At 47.1% G+C, this 24,090-nt stretch overlaps 1 protein-coding gene across 2 annotated transcripts in view; it reads right to left on the minus strand.

Annotated features, from left to right (window-relative positions):
* The window catches only part of LOC121272973 (neurexin-2-like), a 2,565,635-nt gene that overhangs the window by 1,939,756 nt on the left and 601,789 nt on the right, over window positions 1–24,090 (minus strand). The gene's annotated exons all lie outside the window — the stretch shown is intronic.

Raw genomic sequence — 24,090 nt, forward strand, 5'->3', positions numbered from 1 at the left:
TACAATCTCAAACTACTACTTCAGGCAGTTCCCTCTACACTGTCCCCATCAAACACTCCCAGGACAGGTACAGCACGGGGTTAGATACAGAATAAAGCTCCCTCTACACTGTCCCCATCAAACACTGCCGGCTATTAGCTATAAAAATGAGGAAGACAGGGAGCCAAGTTTGATTTTGAGTGGATGTCAAGCATCCAATCGGCTTTCAGGTCGGCCAGGGGAGTGTGGGATGCTGTGAGGACCTGTTGTCTGGCCAGTGGTGGGAGTTTGGGAGAGGGCCCTGGGACAGCGGGGTAGGGGCTGGCGCTGGGGGCGGGGGGGAGGGGTTCAGGCTTCGATCACATTTCAGGCAAGACATGGGGGCTCCAAGGTATTCGCCAAAAGTTGCTCACGTTTTGACACTTTTAACACAGAGACAACAAAGAGGGGCAGCGTCCCATTGAAAGATGGGGTGGGTTGGAGGTCAGCCTCGGGGGGAGGTGGGGGGGTGCGATCACTCTGTAACAACTCGCTCCCGAGCGAGCGGCTGCCTGACTTCTCCGGGCGTGCGCCGTGACATCATCAGGGCACGACGAGGCTACTCACCTTTTCAGACTTGAGGGCGGTCCCGGAATCCAGGACGCGGGAATCGCAGGAAACCCCGCCGGGGGCTGGTGTCTTTTACCGGGCGTGTCGGCGTGCGAGGGCAAGCCTCGAGGGTAGCGGCAGGCGCTGGCGCAGGCAACGAGGCGGCGCGCGGTGAGCCTGCCGCTCGGACAATGACGTGGCCCCCGATAAGAGGACTCGCATTTGGTCAATACTTAAGCAGCTCGCGTCCCACCCAGCACTCACGCCAACCTTTCACAAGGTGGTGCCAAGGGTTCTTTTATCTCCGCTCTTGCCCCCTCGCTCCCCTCCACTACTGCATGTCAGGAACAGAGAAACATAGAGGCTGCAGTAGGCCATTCGGCCCATCCAGCCAGCTCTGCTATTCAATTAGATCACGGCTGACCATCTACCTCTACGCCATATCCCCCCCCTTATCCTCATATCCCTCGATATCATTAGTATCCAGAAATCTAGTCTTGAACACACTCAATGACTGAGCCTCCACAGCCCTTTGGGGGGGGGGTAGAGAATTCCAAAGATCCACCAACCCTCTGAGTGAACAAACTCCTACTCACCCCTGTCTTCAATGACCCGGCCCCTTATTCTGAGACTGTGTCCTCTGGTTCTGGACTCACCAGCTGGGGGAAACATCCTATCCACATCTACCCTGTCACGCCCCGTACGAGCTCTGTAAGTTTCGATGAGATCACCCTTTGAAACTCTAGAGCTTAGTAGGCACCAGCTACTGTTTAATCGATGTTGGTACATGAGATGAGGCAGTGAGTGCAGCGCTCAACCATACGAGGGCCTTTGAACAATTTTCTCCTTCAACCACTCACTTCCTCCAAGTATAAGGTGTTGCTATGGGTACCCGCATGGGTCCTAGCTAGGCCTATCTTTTTGTGGGATATGTGGAACATTCCTTATTCCAGCCCTGTTCAGGCCCCCGCTGCAGAGTAAAGGGTTAATGGCTACCATAATTAGACAATGGTATTAATGATGATGTAAGCATGATATCCAGGTCAGATGACCAAGAGACTCCAAGGGAGCACACCCAGTATTCACCATGAGGTCTTGTGTGTAAATAGTTGTAAGTAAATAGTTTTAAGAAAGACTTAATACAGACGATGTCCAAGTCACCCATAGTGTAGGAGGAACCTCACCCAGTGAGGAGACTAAACAATGCAAGAGCAACAAGGCAGACTATGAGGGTATTCCTCCCTCATCTCTTTTACCTGTCCACTGATCGCTGCCACTTCCTGCTCTTCCTACGAACTGGAAAATTCCCTTGGCTTTCTTTCCAATTTCCACCCTTCTCTCACCTTCATCTGGTCCATAGCTGACTCTTCTCTTCCCTTCCTGGATTCCTGTCTCCATTTCAGGGGTAGGCTATCAACTAATATTCACTGCAAGCCCACAGCTCCCTTGACTTCACTTCCTCACACGCTGCTTCCTGTAGGGACTCTATTCCATTCTCCCAGTTTCTCCCTTTCCAACGCCTGTTCAGGTGTTGCAACCTTCCATAATAACACTTCCAATATGGCTTCCTTTTTTGTTTTTTCAGGATTCTCTCCTGACAGTGCCCCCCGCCACTGTGTCTTATCAATTGTACACACTTTTGTTCCCAACCCTTTCCCCACACTCCCCAAGCCATGGTAGGGCTCCCCTTGTCCTCACCTTCCGCCCCACCCACCTCAGTATTCAACCGATCGTCCTCCACCATGTCTGCCAACTCCAGCGCGCTGCCACCACCAAACACTTCTTGCCCCGCCCTCCCCTTTCAACACTCCGAAGGAACTGTTACCTCTGGGTCCACCCTGCTCCACTCCTTGGTCACCCTCAGTGCTCCCTCCTATTCATATTGCACCTAACCATGCAAACCCAGGAGGTGCAACCCTTTCACCTCCCCACCCCCCCACTTCTCAATGTCCGAAACTCCAAACACCCCTTCCAAGTGAAAAAGTGAATTACCCCTACTTCTTTCAATTCAGTTTACTACATATATACTTGCAAACACAGACTGAGTGACTAAACGTAGCCTGGATAACCGCTTTGCAGTCTGTCAGCATGACCCTTAGCTTGTCACTTTTCATTTAATTTCCCCACTCTGACCTCTCTATCCTTTGTAAAGAAAATATCATTTTTTTTTCCAGTATGACAGTGGGATATTGTGAAGTGGGCTTGTGTGTGTGTGTGTGTGCGTGTGTGTGTGAACGACTAATTTAATTAGACTGAAGACAGTCAGGCTGCATGATTTAAATCATCAAAGGAGTTAGGTGCAAAAGCAGGCATTTTGAAATGGAGATATTCGGGCAAAGATGGGATCCCAGTCGATACAGTAGGAATGGGAATTTGCTTTAAGAGGTAAGTGAGGAGTGAATTGTTAGCTGTTGAATTTCAAAGAAGCACGGCAGGAAATTTTACAACTAGAGAAGATTGTAAATAAATAGGATTAAGTTATTAAGGGCATGGCATTTTTCCCGAAAGTGCTGACTATAATGACAACTTGAAAGATTTTTATATTCTGGGGAAGGTAACTTCCGAAGAAAGTTAAAACAACGGGGTTAAAGATCAACGGGGAGAAAATATAATTAAGGGAAGGTTGAAAGTGAAATGTGAGTGGCCATGTGAGATCTTGAGGGGTGGACTGTGCAAAGACAGATCTATGGAAAGCAGCCTCCAGCCATCCCTGAGAAGTGATTGTTTGTTTCAGAAAGCAAGGTTTTTCCACAAGTTTTGGATTTCCAGTGTTGAGTGAGAGGGAGAGGGGAGCCCTGCGAAATACCTCCCTTATCGCAACAGTGATTGCCTTGTGGTAATATTACTGGATGTTTTATAGAGTAAGAATCTATTTGGGCTGTTGTCTGGGAAAGGGTATTTATTTGGGAATCTAGCTAGGTAGAAACCTTGAGGGAAATGTGGTAAAACTAAAGTTAACGATGTAACTGTAATCTTGTGTGTTTAAGTTGTATTTTCTTTTATTAATAAATGTTTTAATTTAATATATAAAATCTCCAAGAGTGGTTGTGGAATCTGACTTCAGTGCACATGCCTTCTTGTAATAATAAAAAAAAAAAATTGCAAATCGTTGTGATAGCTTGGCCAAGTTTCCCTTTGGGATTTGGTCAGCCCGTCAACCACCCCTTGCCATGTCATAACACCTTGCCCTCAAGGCAAGATCGAGGAACAGCACCTCATCTTTCGAATTGGCACCCGACATCCTTCTGGACTCAACGGTGAGTTCAACAATTTCAGTTCCGAACCCCTGACTCTGTTTTTGCTTTGTTTTTTCGTTTTGCCAGTCATCTTTTGTTATTTTTCTTTATGTTATTCCTTGACCTCCTTGCAAATGGTTGCCATGCAACCATCCACACCTCCTCTGAACACATGCTAGGTTTCGTTACTTTCTGGTGGGGAAGCACTCGTCGATTATCTGAGGCACCGGGGACTCCGACGAGATGAGATGAGCCAGGTCCCTGCCGCTGACTGCCCATCAGCATCTCATACTCAAGAGGCCGCCTGTACCCACAAGAATGGGCGCTGCTTGCAAAGCCCTCCTGCCGACTTTCAATGTCCCGGCACACGCGTGTCAGGGAGAGGGAGGGAGGGCAAAAGCAAAAAGGGGAAGCTTTGAAAACAGGGCAGCTTGCAGGCACTTGATAAAACTGATCCTGAAAGAGAGCATTGCAGCTGCTGTTCCATCTCATTAACAGGGCACAAGAGTGCGGAAAGTGCCTCACGGAGCCAATCTCTTCCATTCACACACAAGCGCAATCATGCATTGATAAGCACCAGTCACAGTTCATCCAATGCGAGATTTTATGGAGAGCAGTTCAAACTGTGATGTAAGACTTTCAAATGCCAATGGAATTTAAGAGCACAGCACTTATCCCCAATTAACATGGAAATGAAGTGATTTCATAACAGATTCGAGACATTTGGACTTAGAAAGACACGGTCATGAACATTTAATGTACAAAAATGAACACCTCATTCTGTCATTGATGCAGGCCATGTATTCTTAAAATCCATGACATAGGAGTCAAAGTGAGAGATAGATGCTATGATATACCCCATACCCCTCAATGCAAAACACCCTGATATACACCACACTCCTCACTGTAACACCCTCTGAGATACCACGCACCCTTCACTGTAACACTCTCTGATATACCCCACGCCCCTCACTGCAACACTCTCTGATATACCCCACACCCCTCACTGTAACACTCTCTCATATACCCAAAAACCCGCACTGTAACACTCTTTGAAATACCCCACACCCCTCACTGTAACACTCTCTGATCTAACCCACAACCCTCACTGCAACACTGTCTAATATACCCCACACGCCTCACTGTAACATTCTCTGAAATACCCCACACACCTCATTGAAAAGCACTCTGATATACACCACACCCCTCAGTGCAACACTCTCTGATATACCCCACACCCCTCACTGTAACACTCTCTAATATACCCCACATACCTCACTGTAACACTCTCTGATATAACCCACACCCCTCACTAACACTCTGATATACCCACACCCCACACTGTAACACTCTGATATACCCACACCCCACACTGTAACACCCTCTGAGATACCACACACCCTTCACTGTAACACTCTCTGATATACCCCACACCCCTCACTGTAACACTCTCTGATATACCCACACCCCACACTGTAACACCCTCTGATATACCCCACACCCCTCACTGTAACACTCTGATATACACCACACACTTCACTGTAACACTCTCTGATATACCCACACCCCACACTGTAACACACTCTGATATACCCCACACCCCTCACTGTAACACTCTCTGATATACCCCACACCCCTCACTGTAACACCCTCTGATATACCCCACACCCCTCACTGTAACACTCTGATATAACCCACACCCCTCACTGTAACACTCTCTGTTATACCATAAACCCCTTGCTGTAACACCCTGTGATATACCCCACCCTTCTCACCGTAACACTGTCTGATACACCCCACGCCGCTCACTGTAACACTCTCTAATGCAACCCACATTCCTCAGTGTAACATCTGATACACCACAAACCACTTGCTGTAACACTCTCTGATATACCCCACCCTTCTCACCGTAACACTGGCTGATACACCCCACGCCTCTCACTGTAACACTCTCTGATATATCCCACACCCCTCACTGTCACACTCATTGATATACCCCATATCCCTCATTGTAACACTGCCTGATATATTCCACATCGCACACTGCAACACTCTCTGATATACCCAAAACCCATCACCATCACACTCTGTGATATACCCCACACCACTTGCTGTAACATTCTCTGAAATATCGCACACCCCTCACAGAAACCCTCCCTCATATACCGCACACCCCTCACTGTAACATTCTCTGATATATCCCACATACCCATTACTGTAACACTTCCTGATATATCCCGCACCCTTCACTGAAACACTCTCTGATATATCTCACACCCCTCACTGTAACACTTTCTGATACATTCACATTCCTATGTGTAATACACAGATAATACCCCACACCCCTTACTGTAACACTCTCTGAAATAACTCTCACCCCTCTCTGGAACACACTCTGATACATGCCACACCCCTCACTGTAACATTCTCTGATATACCCCACAACCCTCACTGTAAGACTAATATATCCCACGCCTCTCACTGGAGCACTGTCCTGATATACTGCACACCCCTCACTGTAACACGCTCTGACATAACCCACACCCCTCCCTGAAACAATCTCTGATATACCCCACAACACTCACGGTAACACTCTCTGATATAACCCACACCCCTCACTGTAACACTCTCTGATATACCCCACACCCCTCACTGTAACAATCTCTGATGTTCCCCACACCCCTCACTGTAACAATCTCTGATATACTCCACAACACTCAAGGTAACACTCTCTGATATATCCCACAACCCTCACTGTACCACGCTCTGATATAACCCACACCCCTCACTGTAACACTGATATACCCCACACCCCTCACTGTAACACGCTCTGACATACCCCACACCCCTCACTGTAAGACTCTCTCATATACCCCACACCCCTCACTGTAACACTCTCTCATATACCACACAGCCCTCACTGTAGCACTCTCTCATATACCTCACACCCCTCACTGTAACACTTTCTGATATACCCCACACAGATCACTGTAACACTCTCTGATATACCCCACACCCCTGACTATAACACTCTCTGATATAACCCACACCCCTCCCTGTAACAATCTCTGATATTCCCCACACACCTCACTGTAACACTCTCTGACATACACCATGCCCCTCACTGTAAGACTCTCTCGTATACCCAAGACACCTCACTGTAACACTCTATCATATACCCTACACCCTTCACTGTAACACTCTCTGATCTAACCCACTACCCTCACTGTAACACACTCTGATCTAACCCAGACCCCTTACAGTAACACTCTCTAATATACCCCAGACACCTCACTGTAAGTCTGTCATATACCCAACACCACTCACTGTAACATTCTCTAATATATCCAATACTACTCACTGTAACACCCTCTGATATACCTCACCCCTCACTGAAACACTCTCTGATTTACCCTACAACACTCACTGTAATAATCTCTGATATACCTCATACCCCTCACTGTAACACTCTCTGATATACCCCACACCGCTCACAGTAACACTCTCTGATATAGCCCACACCCCTAACTGTACCACGCTCTGATATAACCCACACCCCTCACTGTAACACTCTCTGAAATACTCCACACCCTCACTGTCACTCTATCTGATATACCCCACACCCCTCACCGTAACACACTCTGATATACCCACATCCATCACTGTAAGACTCTCTCATATACTCCGCACGCCTCACTGTAACACTCTCTCATATACCCCACACACACCACTGTAACACTCCCTGATATACTTCACACCCCTCACTATAACACTCTCTGATATACCACACACACCTCACTGTAACATTCTCTGATATACCCACACCCCACATTGTAACACACTCTGATATACCCCACACCGCTCACTGTAACACTCTCTGATATACCCCACACCCCTCACTGTAACACCCTCTGATATACCCCACACCCCTCACTATAACATTCCCTGATATACCCCATACCCCTCACTGTAACACTCTTTGATATACCCGCACCCCACACTGTAACACCCTCTGAGATACCACACACCCTTCACTGTAACACTCTCTGATATACCCCACACCCCTCACTGTGACACTCTCTGATATACCCCACACCCCTCACTGTAACACTCTCTGATATACACCACACACACTTCACTGTAACACTCTCTGATATACCCACACCCCACACTGTAACACACTCTGATATACCCCACACCGCTCACTGTAACACTCTCTGATATACCCCACACCCCTCACTGTAACACCCTCTGATATACCCCACACCCCTCAATGTAACACTCTCTGATATACCCCACGCCCCTCACTGTAACACTCTCTGATATACCCCATACCCCTCACTGCAACACTCTCTGATATACCCACACCCCACACTGTAACACCCTCTGAGATACCACACACCATTCACTGTAACACTCTCTGATATACCCCACACCCCTCACTGTAACACGCTCTGACATACCCCACACCCCTCACTGTAAGACTCTCTCATATACCCCACAACCCTCACTGTAACACTCTCTCATATACCCCACAGCCCTCACTGTAGCACTCTCTCATATACCTCACACCCCTCACTGTAACACTCTCTGATATACCCCACACCCATGACTATAACAATCTCTGATATAACCCACACCCCTCCCTGTAACAATCTCTGATATTCCCCACACACCTCACTGTAACACTCTCTGACATACACCATGCCCCTCACTGTAAGACTCTCTCGTATAACCAAGACACCTCACTGTAACACTCTATCATATACCCTACACCCTTCACTGTAACACTCTCTGATCTAACCCACTACCCTCACTGTAACACACTCTGATCTAACCCAGACCCCTTACAGTAACACTCTCTAATATACCCCAGACACCTCACTGTAAGTCTGTCATATACCCAACACCACTCACTGTAACATTCTCTAATATATCCAATACTACTCACTGTAACACCCTCTGATATACCTCACCCCTCACTGAAACACTCTCCGATTTACCCTACAACACTCACGGTAATAATCTCTGATATACCTCATACCCCTCATTGTAACACTCTCTGATATACCCCACACCGCTCACAGTAACACTCTCTGATATAGCCCACACCCCTAACTGTACCACGCTCTGATATAACCCACACCCCTCACTGTAACACTCTCTGATATACTCCACACCCTCACTGTCACTCTATCTGATATACCCCACACCCCTCACCATAACACACTCTGATATACCCACACCCATCACTGTAAGACTCTCTCATATACTCCGCACGCCTCACTGTAACACTCTCTCATATAGCCCACACCCACCACTGTAACACTCCCTGATATACTTCACACCCCTCACTGTAACACTCTCTGATATACCACACACACCTCACTGTAACATTCTCTGATATACCCACACCCCACACTGTAACATTCTCTGATATACCCACACCCCACACTGTAACACACTCTGATATACCCCACACCGCTCACTGTAACACCCTCTGATATACCCCACACCCCTCAATGTAACAATCTCTGATATACCCCACACCCCTCACTGTAACACTCTCTGATATACCCCATACCCCTCACTGTAACACTCTTTGATATACCCACACCCCACACTGTAACACTCTCTGATATACCCACACCCCACACTGTAACACTCTCTGATATACCCACACCCCACACTGTAACACTCTCTGATATACCCCACACCCCTCACTGTAACACTCTCTGATATACCCCACACCCCTCACTGTAACACTCTCTGATATACACCACACACACTTCACTGTAACACTCTCTGATATACCCACACCCCACACTGTAACACACTCTGATATACCCCACACCGCTCACTGTAACACCCTCTGATATACCCCACACCCCTCAATGTAACAATCTCTGATATACCCCACACCCCTCACTGTAACACCCTCTGATATACCCCACACCCCTCAATGTAACACTCTCTGATATACCCCACACCCCTCACTGTAACACTCTCTGATATACCCCATACCACTCACTGTAACACTCTCTGATATACCCACACCCCACACTGTAACACACTCTGATATACCCCACACCCCTCACTGTAACACCCTCTGATATACCCCACACCCCTCACTGTAACACCCTCTGATATACCCCACACCCCTCACTGTAACACTCTCTGATATACCCCACACCCCTCACTGGATCACTCTCTGATATACCCCACACCCCTCACTGTAACACCCTCTGACATAACCCACAACCCTCACTATAACATTCTCTGATATACCCACACCCCTCACTGTAAGACTCTCTCATATACCCCACACCCCTCACTGTAACACTCTCTCATATACCCAAAAACCCGCACTGTAACACTCTTTGAAATACCCCACACCCCTCACTGTAACACTCTCTGATCTAACCCACAACCCTCACTGCAACACTGTCTAATATACCCTATACCCCTCACTGTAACACTCTCTGATATACCCCACACCCTTCACTGTAACACTCTCTGATATACCCACACCCCACACTGTAACACTCTGATATACCCACACCCCACACTCTAACACCCTCTGAGATACCACACACCCTTCACTGTAACACTCTCTGATATACACCACACCCCTCACTGTAACACTCTCTGATATACCCACACCCCACACTGTAACACCCTCTGAGATACCACACACCCTTCACGGTAACACTCTCTGATATACCCCACACCCCTCACTATAACACTCTCTGATATACCCCGCACCCCTCACTGTAACACTCTCTGATATACACCACACACACTTCACTGTAACACTCTCTGATATACCCACACCCCACACTGTAACACACTCTGATATACCCCACACCCCTCACTGTAACACTCTCTGATATACCCCACACCCCTCACTGTAACACCCTCTGATATACCCCACACCCCTCAATGTAACACACTCTGATATACCCCACACCCCTCACTGTAACACTCTCTCACATACCCCACACCCCTCACTGTAACACTCTCTGTTATACCACAAACCCCTTACTGTAACACCCTGTGATATACCCCACCCTTCTCACCGTAACACTGTCTGATACACCCCACGCCGCTCACTGTAACACTCTCTAATGCAACCCACGTTCCTCAGTGTAACATCTGATATATCCCACACCCCTCACTGGCACACTCATTGATATACCCCATATCCCTCATTGTAACACTGCCTGATATATTCCACATCGCACACTGCAACGCTCTCCGATATACCCAAAACCCATCACCGTCACACTCTGTGATATACCCCACACCACTTGCTGTAACATTCTCTGAAATATCGCACACCCCTCACAGAAACCCTCCCTCATATACCGCACACCCCTCACTGTAACATTCTCTGATATACCCCACAACCCTCACTGTAACATTCTCTGATATACCCCACAACCCTCACTGTAAGACTAATATATCCCACGCCTCTCACTGGAGCACTGTCCTGATATACTGCACACCCCTCACTGTAACACGCTGTGACATAACCCACACCCCTTACTGTAAGACTCTCTCATATACCCCACAGCCCTCACTGTAGCACTCTCTCATATACCTCTCACCCCTCACTGTAACACTCTCTGATATAACCCACACCGATCACAGTAACACTCTCTGATATATCCCACAGCCCTGACTATAACACACTCTGATATAACCCACACCCCTCCCTGAAACAATCTCTGATATACCCCACACCCGTCACTGTAACAATCTCTGATGTTCCCCACACCCCTCACTGTAACAATCTCTGATATACTCCACAACACTCACGGTAACACTCTCTGATATATCCCACACCCCTCACTGTACCACGCTCTGATATAACCCACACCCCTCACTGTAACACTCTCTGATATACCCCACACCCCTCACTGTAACACGCTCTGAAATACCCCACACCCCTCACTGTAAGACTCTCTCATATACCCCACACCCCTCACTGTAACACTCTCTCATATACCCCACAGCCCTCACTGTAGCACTCTCTCATATACCTCACACCCCTCACTGTAACACTTTCTGATATACCCCACACAGATCACTGTAACACTCTCTGATATACCCCACACCCCTGACTATAACACTCTCTGATATAACCCACAGCCCTCCCTGTAACAATCTCTGATATTCCCCACACACCTCACTGTAACACTCTCTGACATACACCATGCCCCTCACTGTAAGACTCTCTCGTATACCCAAGACACCTCACTGTAACACTCTATCATATACCCTACACCCTTCACTGTAACACTCTCTGATCTAACCCACTACCCTCACTGTAACACACTCTGATCTAACCCAGACCCCTTACAGTAACACTCTCTAATATACCCCAGACACCTCACTGTAAGTCTGTCATATACCCAACACCACTCACTGTAACATTCTCTAATATATCCAATACTACTCACTGTAACACCCTCTGATATACTTCACCCCTCACTGAAAAATTCTCCGATTTACCCTACAACACTCACTGTAATAATCTCTGATATACCTCATACCCCTCACTGTAACACTCTCTGATATACCCCACACCGCTCACAGTAACATTCTCTGATATACCCCACACCGCTCACAGTAACACTCTCTGATATAGCCCACACCCCTCAATGTAACACACTCTAATATACCCCACACCCCTCACTGTAACACTCTCTGATATACCCCACACCCCTCACTGGATCACTCTCTGATATACCCCACACCCCTCACTGTAACACCCTCTGATATAACCCACAACCCTCACTATAACATTCTCTGATATACCCACACCCCTCACCGTAAGACTCTCTCATATACCCCACACCCCTCACTGTAACACTCTCTCATATACCCAAAAACCCGCACTGTAACACTCTTTGAAATACCCCACACCCCTCACTGTAACACTCTCTGATCTAACCCACAACCCTCACTGCAACACTGTCTAATATACCCCACACCCCTCACTGTAACACTCTCTGATATACCCACACCCCACACTGTAACACTCTGATATACCCACACCCCACACTGTAACACCCTCTGAGATACCACACACCCTTCACTGTAACACTCTCTGATATACCCCACACCCCTCACTGTAACACTCGATGATATACCCACACCCCACACTGTAACACCCTCTGAGATACCACACACCCTTCACTGTAACACTCTCTGATATACCCCACACCCCTCACTGTAACACTCTCTGATATACCCCACACCCCTCACTGTAACACTCTCTGATATACACCACACACACTTCACTGTAACACTCTCTGATATACCCACACCCCACACTGTAACACACTCTGATATACCCCACACCCCTCACTGTAACAGTCTCTGATATACCCCACACCCCTCACTGTAACACCCTCTGATATACCCCACACCCCTCAATGTAACACACTCTGATATACCCCACACCCCTCACTGTAACACTCTCTGATATACCCCACACCCCTCACTGGATCACTCTCTGATATACCCCACACCCCTCACTGTAACACCCTCTGATATAACCCACAACCCTCACTATAACATTCTCTGATATACCCCACACCCCTCACTGTAAGACTCTCTCATATACACCACACCCCTCACTGTAACAATCTCTCATATGCACCACACCCATCACTGTAACACTCCCTGATATACTTCACACCCCTCAATGTAACACTCTCTGATATACCCCACAACACTCACGGTAACACTCTGTGATATACCACACATCCCGCACTTTAACACTCTCTGATATAACACAAACCTCTCACTATAACACTCCCCGATATACCCCACACCACTCATTGTAACACTCTCTAATATATCCAATACTCCTCATTGTAACAACCACTGATATACCTCACCCCTCACTGTAACACTCCCCGATATACCCGAGAACCCTCACCGTAACACCCTGTGATATACACCACACCCCTCACTGCAACACTCTCTGATATACCCCACACCGTCACTGTAACACTCTCTGACATACCCCACACCCCTCACTGTAACACTCACTGATGTAACCACACCCCTCACTGTAACACTCTCTAATATACCCCACATACCTCACTGTAACACTCTCTGATATAACCCACACCCCTCACTGTAACACTCTCTGATATACCCCACACCCCTCACTGTAACACTCACTGATGTACCCCACACCCCTCACTGTAACACTCTCTGATATAACCCACACCCCTCACTGTAACACTCTCTTAAAGACTCCACACCCCTCACTGTAACACTCTCTGATCTACCCCACACCCCTCACTGTAACACTCTCTGTTATACCACAAACCCCTTGCTGTAACACCCTGTGATATACCCCACCCTTCTCACTGTAACACTGTCTGATACACCCCACGCCGCTCACTGTAACACTCTCTAATGCAACCCACGTTCCTCAGTGTAACATCTGATATATCCCACAATCCTCACTGTAACACACTCTGATATACCCCATATCCCTCATTGTAACACTGCCTGATATACTCCACATTTCACACTGCAACACTCTCTGATATACCCAAAACCCATCACCGTCACACTCTCTGATATAACCCACACCACTTGCTGTAACACTCTCTGAAATACCGCACACGCCTCACACTAACACTCTCTGATATACCCCACACCCCTCACTATAACACTCTCTGATATATCCCACACCCCTCACTGTAACACGCTGATATACCCCACAACCCTTACTATAACCCTCTCTGAGATAACCCAAACTCCTCCCTGTAACACTCTCTGATATTCCCCAAATCCCTCACTGTAACACTCTCTAATATACCCCACACCCCTCACTGTAACACTCTCTGATATACCACACACAACTCAGTGTAATACTCTCTGATATGCCCCACACCCCTCACTGTAACACTTTCTGATACATTCACATTCCTCTGTGTAACACCTAGATAATACCCCACACCCCTCACTGTAACATTCTCCGATATACCCCACACCCCTCACTGTAACGTTCTCTGAAATAACTCTCAGCCCTCTCTGGAACACACTCTGATACATCCCACACCCCTCACTGTAACATTCTCTGATATACCTCACAACTCACACTGTAACATTGTCTAATATACCCCACACACCTCATTGTAACACTCTCTAATACAACCCACGTTCCTCAGTGTAACATCTGATATACACCACACCCCTCACTGTAACACACTCTGATATACCCCACTGCTCTCACTGTAACACTGTCTGATACAGCCCACGCCTCTCACTGTAACACTCTGATATATCCCACACCCCTCACTGTAACAATCTCTGATATACCCCACAACGCTCACTGTAACACACTCTGATATACCCTACAATTCTCACTGTAACACTCTCTGATATACCCCACACCTCTCACTGTAACACTCTCTGATATATACCACAGCCCTCACTTAACCACACTCTGATATAACCCACACCCCTCACTGTAACACTCTCTGATATAACCCACACCCCTCACTGTAACACTCGCTGATATACTCCACACCCCTCACTGTAACACTCCCTGATATACCCCACACCCCTCACTGTAACACTCTCTGATATAACCCACACCCCTCACTGTAACACTCTCTGATATACCCCACAGCCCTCACTGTAAAACTAATATACCACACACACCTCACTGTAAAGCACTCTTATATATCCCACACCCCTCGCTGTAACACTCTCTAATCCAGCCCACGTTCCTCAGTGTAACATCTGATGTACCCCACACCTCTCACTGTAACACACTCTGACATAGCCCACAGCTCTCACTGTAACACTCTTTGATATATCCCACACTCTCACTGTAACACTCTCTGATATACCCCCCACCCCTCACTGTAACTCTCTCTGATATAACCCACACCCCTCACTGTAACACTCTCTGATATACCCCACACCCCTCACTGTAACATACTCTGAAACACCCCACCGCTCTCACTATAACACTGTCTGATACATCCCAAACCTCTCACTGTAACACTGTCTGATACACCCCAGGCCTCTCACTGTAACACTCTGATATATCCCACACCCCTCACTGTCATACTCTTTGATATACCCCACACCCCTCATTGTAACACTGCTTGATACACTCCACATCTCACACTGCAACACTCTCTGATATACCCAAAACCCATCACTGTTACACTATCTGATATAACCCACACCACTTGCTGTAATACTCTCTGAAATACCGCACACCCTTCACAGTAACACTCCCTGATATACCCCACACCCCTCACTATAACACTCTCTGATATATCCCACACCCCTCACTGTAACACGCTGATATACCCCACACCCCTCACTATAACCCTCTCTGATATAACCCACACTGCTCCCTGTAACACTCTCTGATATTCCCCAAACCCCTCACTGTAACACTCTCTAATATACCCCACACCCCTCACTGTAACACTCTCTGATATACCACACACCCCTCACTGTAATATTCTCTGATATGCCCCATACCCATCACTGTAACACCTTCTGATATACCCCACACCCCTCACTGTAACACTTTCTGATATATTGACATTCCTCTGTGTAACACACAGATAATACCCCACCCCCCTCACTGTAACATTCTCTGAAATAACTCTCAGCCCTCTCTGGAACACACTCTGATACACCCCACACACCTCACTGTAACATTCTATGATATATCCCACACCCCTCACTGTAACATTCCCTGAAATAACTCTCAGCCCTCTCTGGAACACACTCTGATACACCCCACACCCCTCACTGTAAGATTCTCTGATATACCTCACAACCCACACTGTAACACTGTCTAATTTACCCCATACACCTCACTGTAACACTGTCTGATATACCCCACACTCCTCACTGTAACACTTTCTGATATACCCTACATCCCTCACTGTAACACCCTAATATACCCCACACCCCTCACTGTAACACTCTCTAATACAACCCACGTTCCTCAGTGTAACATCTGATATACACCACACTCCTCACTGTAACACACTCTGATATAAACCACCGCTCTCACTGTAACACTGTCTGATACAGCCCACGCCTCTCACTGTAACACTCTGATATATCCCACACCCCTCATTGTTACATTCTCTGATATACCCCACGCCCCTCACTGTAACACACTCTGATATACCCCACACTCCTCACTGTAACACTCTCTGATATATACCACAGCCCTCACTTAACCACACTCTGATATACCCCACACACCTCACTGTAACATTCTCTAATATACCCCACACCCCTCACTGTAACATTCTCTGAAATAACTCTCAGCCCTCTCTGGAACACACCCTGATACACCCCACACCCCTCACTGTAACATTCTCTGATATACCTCACAACCCACACTGTAACACTGTCTAATTTACCCCACACACCTCACTGTAAGACTCCCTCATATACCCCACACCCCTCACTGTAACACTGTCTGATATAACCCACACCCCACACTGTAACACTCTCTTAAAGACCCCACACCCCTCACTGTAACACCCTCTGATATAACCCACAACCCTCACTATAACATTCTCTGATATACCCCACACCCCTCACTGTAAGACTCTCTCATATACACCACACCCCTCACTGTAACAATCTCTCATATGCACCACACCCATCACTGTAACACTCCCTGATATACTTCACACCCCTCAATGTAACACTCTCTGATATACCCCACAACACTCACGGTAACACTCTGTGATATACCACACATCCCGCACTTTAACACTCTCTGATATAACACAAACCTCTCACTATAACACTCCCCGATATACCCCACACCACTCATTGTAACACTCTCTAATATATCCAATACTCCTCATTGTAACAACCACTGATATACCTCACCCCTCACTGTAACACTCCCCGATATACCCGAGAACCCTCACCGTAACACCCTGTGATATACACCACACCCCTCACTGCAACACTCTCTGATATACCCCACACCGTCACTGTAACACTCTCTGACATACCCCACACCCCTCACTGTAACACTCACTGATGTAACCACACCCCTCACTGTAACACTCTCTAATATACCCCACATACCTCACTGTAACACTCTCTGATATAACCCACACCCCTCACTGTAACACTCTCTGATATACCCCACACCCCTCACTGTAACACTCACTGATGTACCCCACACCCCTCACTGTAACACTCTCTGATCTACCCCACACCCCTCACTGTAACACTCTCTGTTATACCACAAACCCCTTGCTGTAACACCCTGTGATATACCCCACCCTTCTCACTGTAACACTGTCTGATACACCCCACGCCGCTCACTGTAACACTCTCTAATGCAACCCACGTTCCTCAGTGTAACATCTGATATATCCCACAATCCTCACTGTAACACACTCTGATATACCCCATATCCCTCATTGTAACACTGCCTGATATACTCCACATTTCACACTGCAACACTCTCTGATATACCCAAAACCCATCACCGTCACACTCTCTGATATAACCCACACCACTTGCTGTAACACTCTCTGAAATACCGCACACGCCTCACACTAACACTCTCTGATATACCCCACACCCCTCACTATAACACTCTCTGATATATCCCACACCCCTCACTGTAACACGCTGATATACCCCACAACCCTTACTATAACCCTCTCTGAGATAACCCAAACTCCTCCCTGTAACACTCTCTGATATTCCCCAAATCCCTCACTGTAACACTCTCTGATATACCACACACAACTCAGTGTAATACTCTCTGATATGCCCCACACCCCTCACTGTAACACTTTCTGATACACTCACATTCCTCTGTGTAACACCTAGATAATACCCCACACCCCTCACTGTAACATTCTCCGATATACCCCACACCCCTCACTGTAACGTTCTCTGAAATAACTCTCAGCCCTCTCTGGAACACACTCTGATACATCCCACACCCCTCACTGTAACATTCTCTGATATACCTCACAACTCACACTGTAACATTGTCTAATATACCCCACACACCTCATTGTAACACTCTCTGATACAACCCACGTTCCTCAGTGTAACATCTGATATACACCACACCCCTCACTGTAACACACTCTGATATACCCCACTGCTCTCACTGTAACACTGTCTGATACAGCCCACGCCTCTCACTGTAACACTCTGATATATCCCACACCCCTCACTGTAACAATCTCTGATATACCCCACAACGCTCACTGTAACACACTCTGATATACCCTACAATTCTCACTGTAACACTCTCTGATATACCCCACACCTCTCACTGTAACACTCTCTGATATATACCACAGCCCTCACTTAACCACACTCTGATATAACCCACACCCCTCACTGTAACACTCTCTGATATAACCCACACCCCTCACTGTAACACTCGCTGATATACTCCACACCCCTCACTGTAACACTCCCTGATATACCCCACACCCCTCACTGTAACACTCTCTGATATAACCCACACCCCTCACTGTAACACTCTCTGATATACCCCACAGCCCTCACTGTAAAACTCTCTAATATACCACACACACCTCACTGTAAAGCACTCTTATATATCCCACACCCCTCGCTGTAACACTCTCTAATCCAGCCCACGTTCCTCAGTGTAACATCTGATGTACCCCACACCTCTCACTGTAACACACTCTGACATAGCCCACAGCTCTCACTGTAACACTCTTTGATATATCCCACACTCTCACTGTAACACTCTCTGATATACCCCCCACCCCTCACTGTAACTCTCTCTGATATAACCCACACCCCTCACTGTAACACTCTCTGATATACCCCACACCCCTCACTGTAACATACTCTGAAACACCCCACCGCTCTCACTATAACACTGTCTGATACATCCCAAACCTCTCACTGTAACACTGTCTGATACACCCCAGGCCTCTCACTGTAACACTCTGATATATCCCACACCCCTCACTGTCATACTCTTTGATATACCCCACACCCCTCATTGTAACACTGCTTGATACACTCCACATCTCACACTGCAACACTCTCTGATATACCCAAAACCCATCACTGTTACACTATCTGATATAACCCACACCACTTGCTGTAATACTCTCTGAAATACCGCACACCCTTCACAGTAACACTCCCTGATATACCCCACACCCCTCACTATAACACTCTCTGATATATCCCACACCCCTCACTGTAACACGCTGATATACCCCACACCCCTCACTATAACCCTCTCTGATATAACCCACACTGCTCCCTGTAACACTCTCTGATATTCCCCAAACCCCTCACTGTAACACTCTCTAATATACCCCACACCCCTCACTGTAACACTCTCTGATATACCACACACCCCTCACTGTAATATTCTCTGATATGCCCCATACCCATCACTGTAACACCTTCTGATATACCCCACACCCCTCACTGTAACACTTTCTGATATATTGACATTCCTCTGTGTAACACACAGATAATACCCCACCCCCCTCACTGTAACATTCTCTGAAATAACTCTCAGCCCTCTCTGGAACACACTCTGATACACCCCACACACCTCACTGTAACATTCTATGATATATCCCACACCCCTCACTGTAACATTCCCTGAAATAACTCTCAGCCCTCTCTGGAACACACTCTGGTACACCCCACACCCCTCACTGTAAGATTCTCTGATATACCTCACAACCCACACTGTAACACTGTCTAATTTACCCCATACACCTCACTGTAACACTGTCTGATATACCCCACACTCCTCACTGTAACACTTTCTGATATACCCTACATCCCTCACTGTAACACCCTAATATACCCCACACACCTCACTGTAACACTCTCTAATACAACCCACGTTCCTCAGTGTAACATCTGATATACACCACACTCCTCACTGTAACACACTCTGATATAAACCACCGCTCTCACTGTAACACTGTCTGATACAGCCCACGCCTCTCACTGTAACACTCTGATATATCCCACACCCTTCATTGTTACATTCTCTGATATACCCCACGCCCCTCACTGTAACACACTCTGATATACCCCACACTCCTCACTGTAACACTCTCTGATATATACCACAGCCCTCACTTAACCACACTCTGATATACCCCACACACCTCACTGTAACATTCTCTAATATACCCCACACCCCTCACTGTAACATTCTCTGAAATAACTCTCAGCCCTCTCTGGAACACACCCTGATACACCCCACACCCCTCACTGTAACATTCTCTGATATACCTCACAACCCACACTGTAACACTGTCTAATTTACCCCACACACCTCACTGTAAGACTCCCTCATATACCCCACACCCCTCACTGTAACACTGTCTGATATAACCCACACCCCACACTGTAACACTCTCTTAAAGACCCCACACCCCTCACTGTAACACTCTCTGATATACCCCACATCCCTCACTGTAACACTCTTTGATACGCCATACGCCTCTCACTGTAACACTCTCTAATACACCCCAAGATCCTCAGTGTAACACTCTGATATATCCCACACCCGTCACTGTCACACTCTTTGATATACCCCACACCCGTCATTGTAACACTGCCTGATATACTCCACACCGAACATGGCAACACTCTCTGATACACACAAAACCCATCACCGTCACGCTCTCTGATATACCCCACACCACTTGCTATAACACTCTTTGAAATAACGCACACCCCTCACAGTAATACTCTCTCATATACTGCACACCAATCACTGTAACATTCTCTGATATGCCCCACACCCCTCATTGTAACACTCTCTGATATAGCACACACACCTCACTGTAAAGCACTCTGAAATACCCCACACCCCTCACTGTAACAGGCTGTGATATATCCCACATACCCATTACTGTAACACTTCCTGATATATCCCGCACCCTTCACTGAAACACTCTCTGATATATCCCACACCCCTCACTATAACACTCTCTGATATATCCCACACCCCTGCCTGTAACAATCTCTCATATTCCCCAAACCCGTCACTGTAACACACTCTAATACAACCCACGTTCCTCAGTGTAACATCTAATATACCCCACACCCCTCACTGTAACACTTTCTGATATACCCCACACCCCTCACTGTAACACGCCATCATATACCCACACCCCTCACTATAACAATCACTTCTATAACCCGCACCCCTCACTGTTACACTCTCCGATGCACCCCACAACCCTTACTGTAACACTCTCTGATATTCCCCACAACCCTCACTGTAACACTCTGATATACACTACACCCCTCACTGTAACACTCTCTGATATACCCCACACCCCTCACTGTCACACTTTCTGTTCTACTCCACACCACTCACTGTAACACTCTCTGATATGCCCCACACTGCTCACTGTAACACACTCTGATATACTACACATCGCACACTGTAACACTCTCTGATATAGCCCACACCCCGCACTGTAACTATCTCTGATGTAACCCACACTCCTCACTGTAACACGCTCTGATGTAACCCACACACCTCACTGTAACACTTTCTGATATACCCCACACCCCTCACTGTAACACTCTCTGATATACCCTACGCCACTCACTGTAACACTCTCAAATACACCCCACGTTCCTCAGTGTAACACTTTGATATACACCACACGGCTCACTGTAACACACTCTGATATACTCCACCGCTCTCACTGTATCATTGTCTGATACACCCCACGCCTCTCAATGTAACACACTTTAATACACCCCACGATCCTCGGTGTAACAATCTGATATTCCCCACGCCCCTCACTGGAACAAACTCGGATATACCCCACCCCTCTCACTGTAATACTCTCTAATACACCCCACGATCCTCGGTGGAACATTCTGATATATCTCACGCCCCTCACTGTCACACCCTTTGATATACCCCACACCCCTCTTTGTAACACTGCCTGATATACACCACATCACACACTGCAACATTCTCTGGTAGACCCAAAACCCCTCACAGTCACACTCTCTTATATACCGCACACCCCTTACAGTAACACACCCTCATATACCGCACACCCCTCACTGTAACGTTCTCTGATATGCTCCACAAAACTCACGTAACTTTCTCTGATATATCCCACATACCCCTCACTGTAACACTTCCTGATAAAATCCGCACACTTCACTGAAACACTCTCTGATATAGCCCACACCCCTCACTTTAACACTCTCTGATATAACCCACACACCTCACTGTAACACTCTCTGATATTCCCCACAACCCTAACTGTAACACGCTCTAATATACCCCAAACCCCTCACTGTAACACTCTCTCATATACCTCACACCTCACACTGTAAAACTCTCTGATATACCTCACACCCCTCACTGTAACACTCTCTGATATTACCCACACACCTCACTGTAACACTCTCTGATATAACCCACACACCTCACTGTAACACTCTCTGATTTCCCCACAACCCTAACTGTAACACGCTCTAATATACCTCAAACCCCTTACTGTAACACTCTCTGATATACCTCACACTGTAAAACTCTCTGATATACCTCACACCCCTCACTGTAACACTCTTTGATAAACCCTACACCCCTCACTGTAACACTGTCTGATATACCCCACATCACTCACTGTAACAGTCTCTGATATACCCCACACCCCTCATTGTAACAATCTCTGATATTCTCCTCCCCTCACTGTCACACTCTCTGATATACCCCTCACCACTCACTGTAACACTCTCTGATATACCCCACACCCCTCACGGTAACACTCTCTCATTTACCCTAAACACCTCACTGTAACACACTTTGATATACCACACACCCCTCAGTGTAACACTCTCTGATGTACACCACACCCCTCACTGTAACACTCTCTGATATACACCACACCCCTCACAGTAACACTCTCTGATATACACCACACCGCTCACTGTAACACTCTCTGATATACACCACACCCCTCACAGTAACACTCTCTAATATAGCCCACACCCCTCACTGTAACACTCTCTCATATACCCCACACCCCTCACTGTAACACTCTCTCATATATCCCACACCCCTCACTGTAACACTCTCTGATATACCCCACAACCCTCACTGTAACACTCTCTGATATACACCACACCCCTCACTGTAACACTCTCTGATATACACCACACCCCTCACTGTAACACTCTCTGATGTACACCACACCCCTCACAGTAACACTCTCTAATATAG

Source organism: Carcharodon carcharias, chromosome 37 (assembly GCF_017639515.1).
Source record: "Carcharodon carcharias isolate sCarCar2 chromosome 37, sCarCar2.pri, whole genome shotgun sequence".
NCBI classification, from domain to species: domain Eukaryota; kingdom Metazoa; phylum Chordata; class Chondrichthyes; order Lamniformes; family Lamnidae; genus Carcharodon; species Carcharodon carcharias.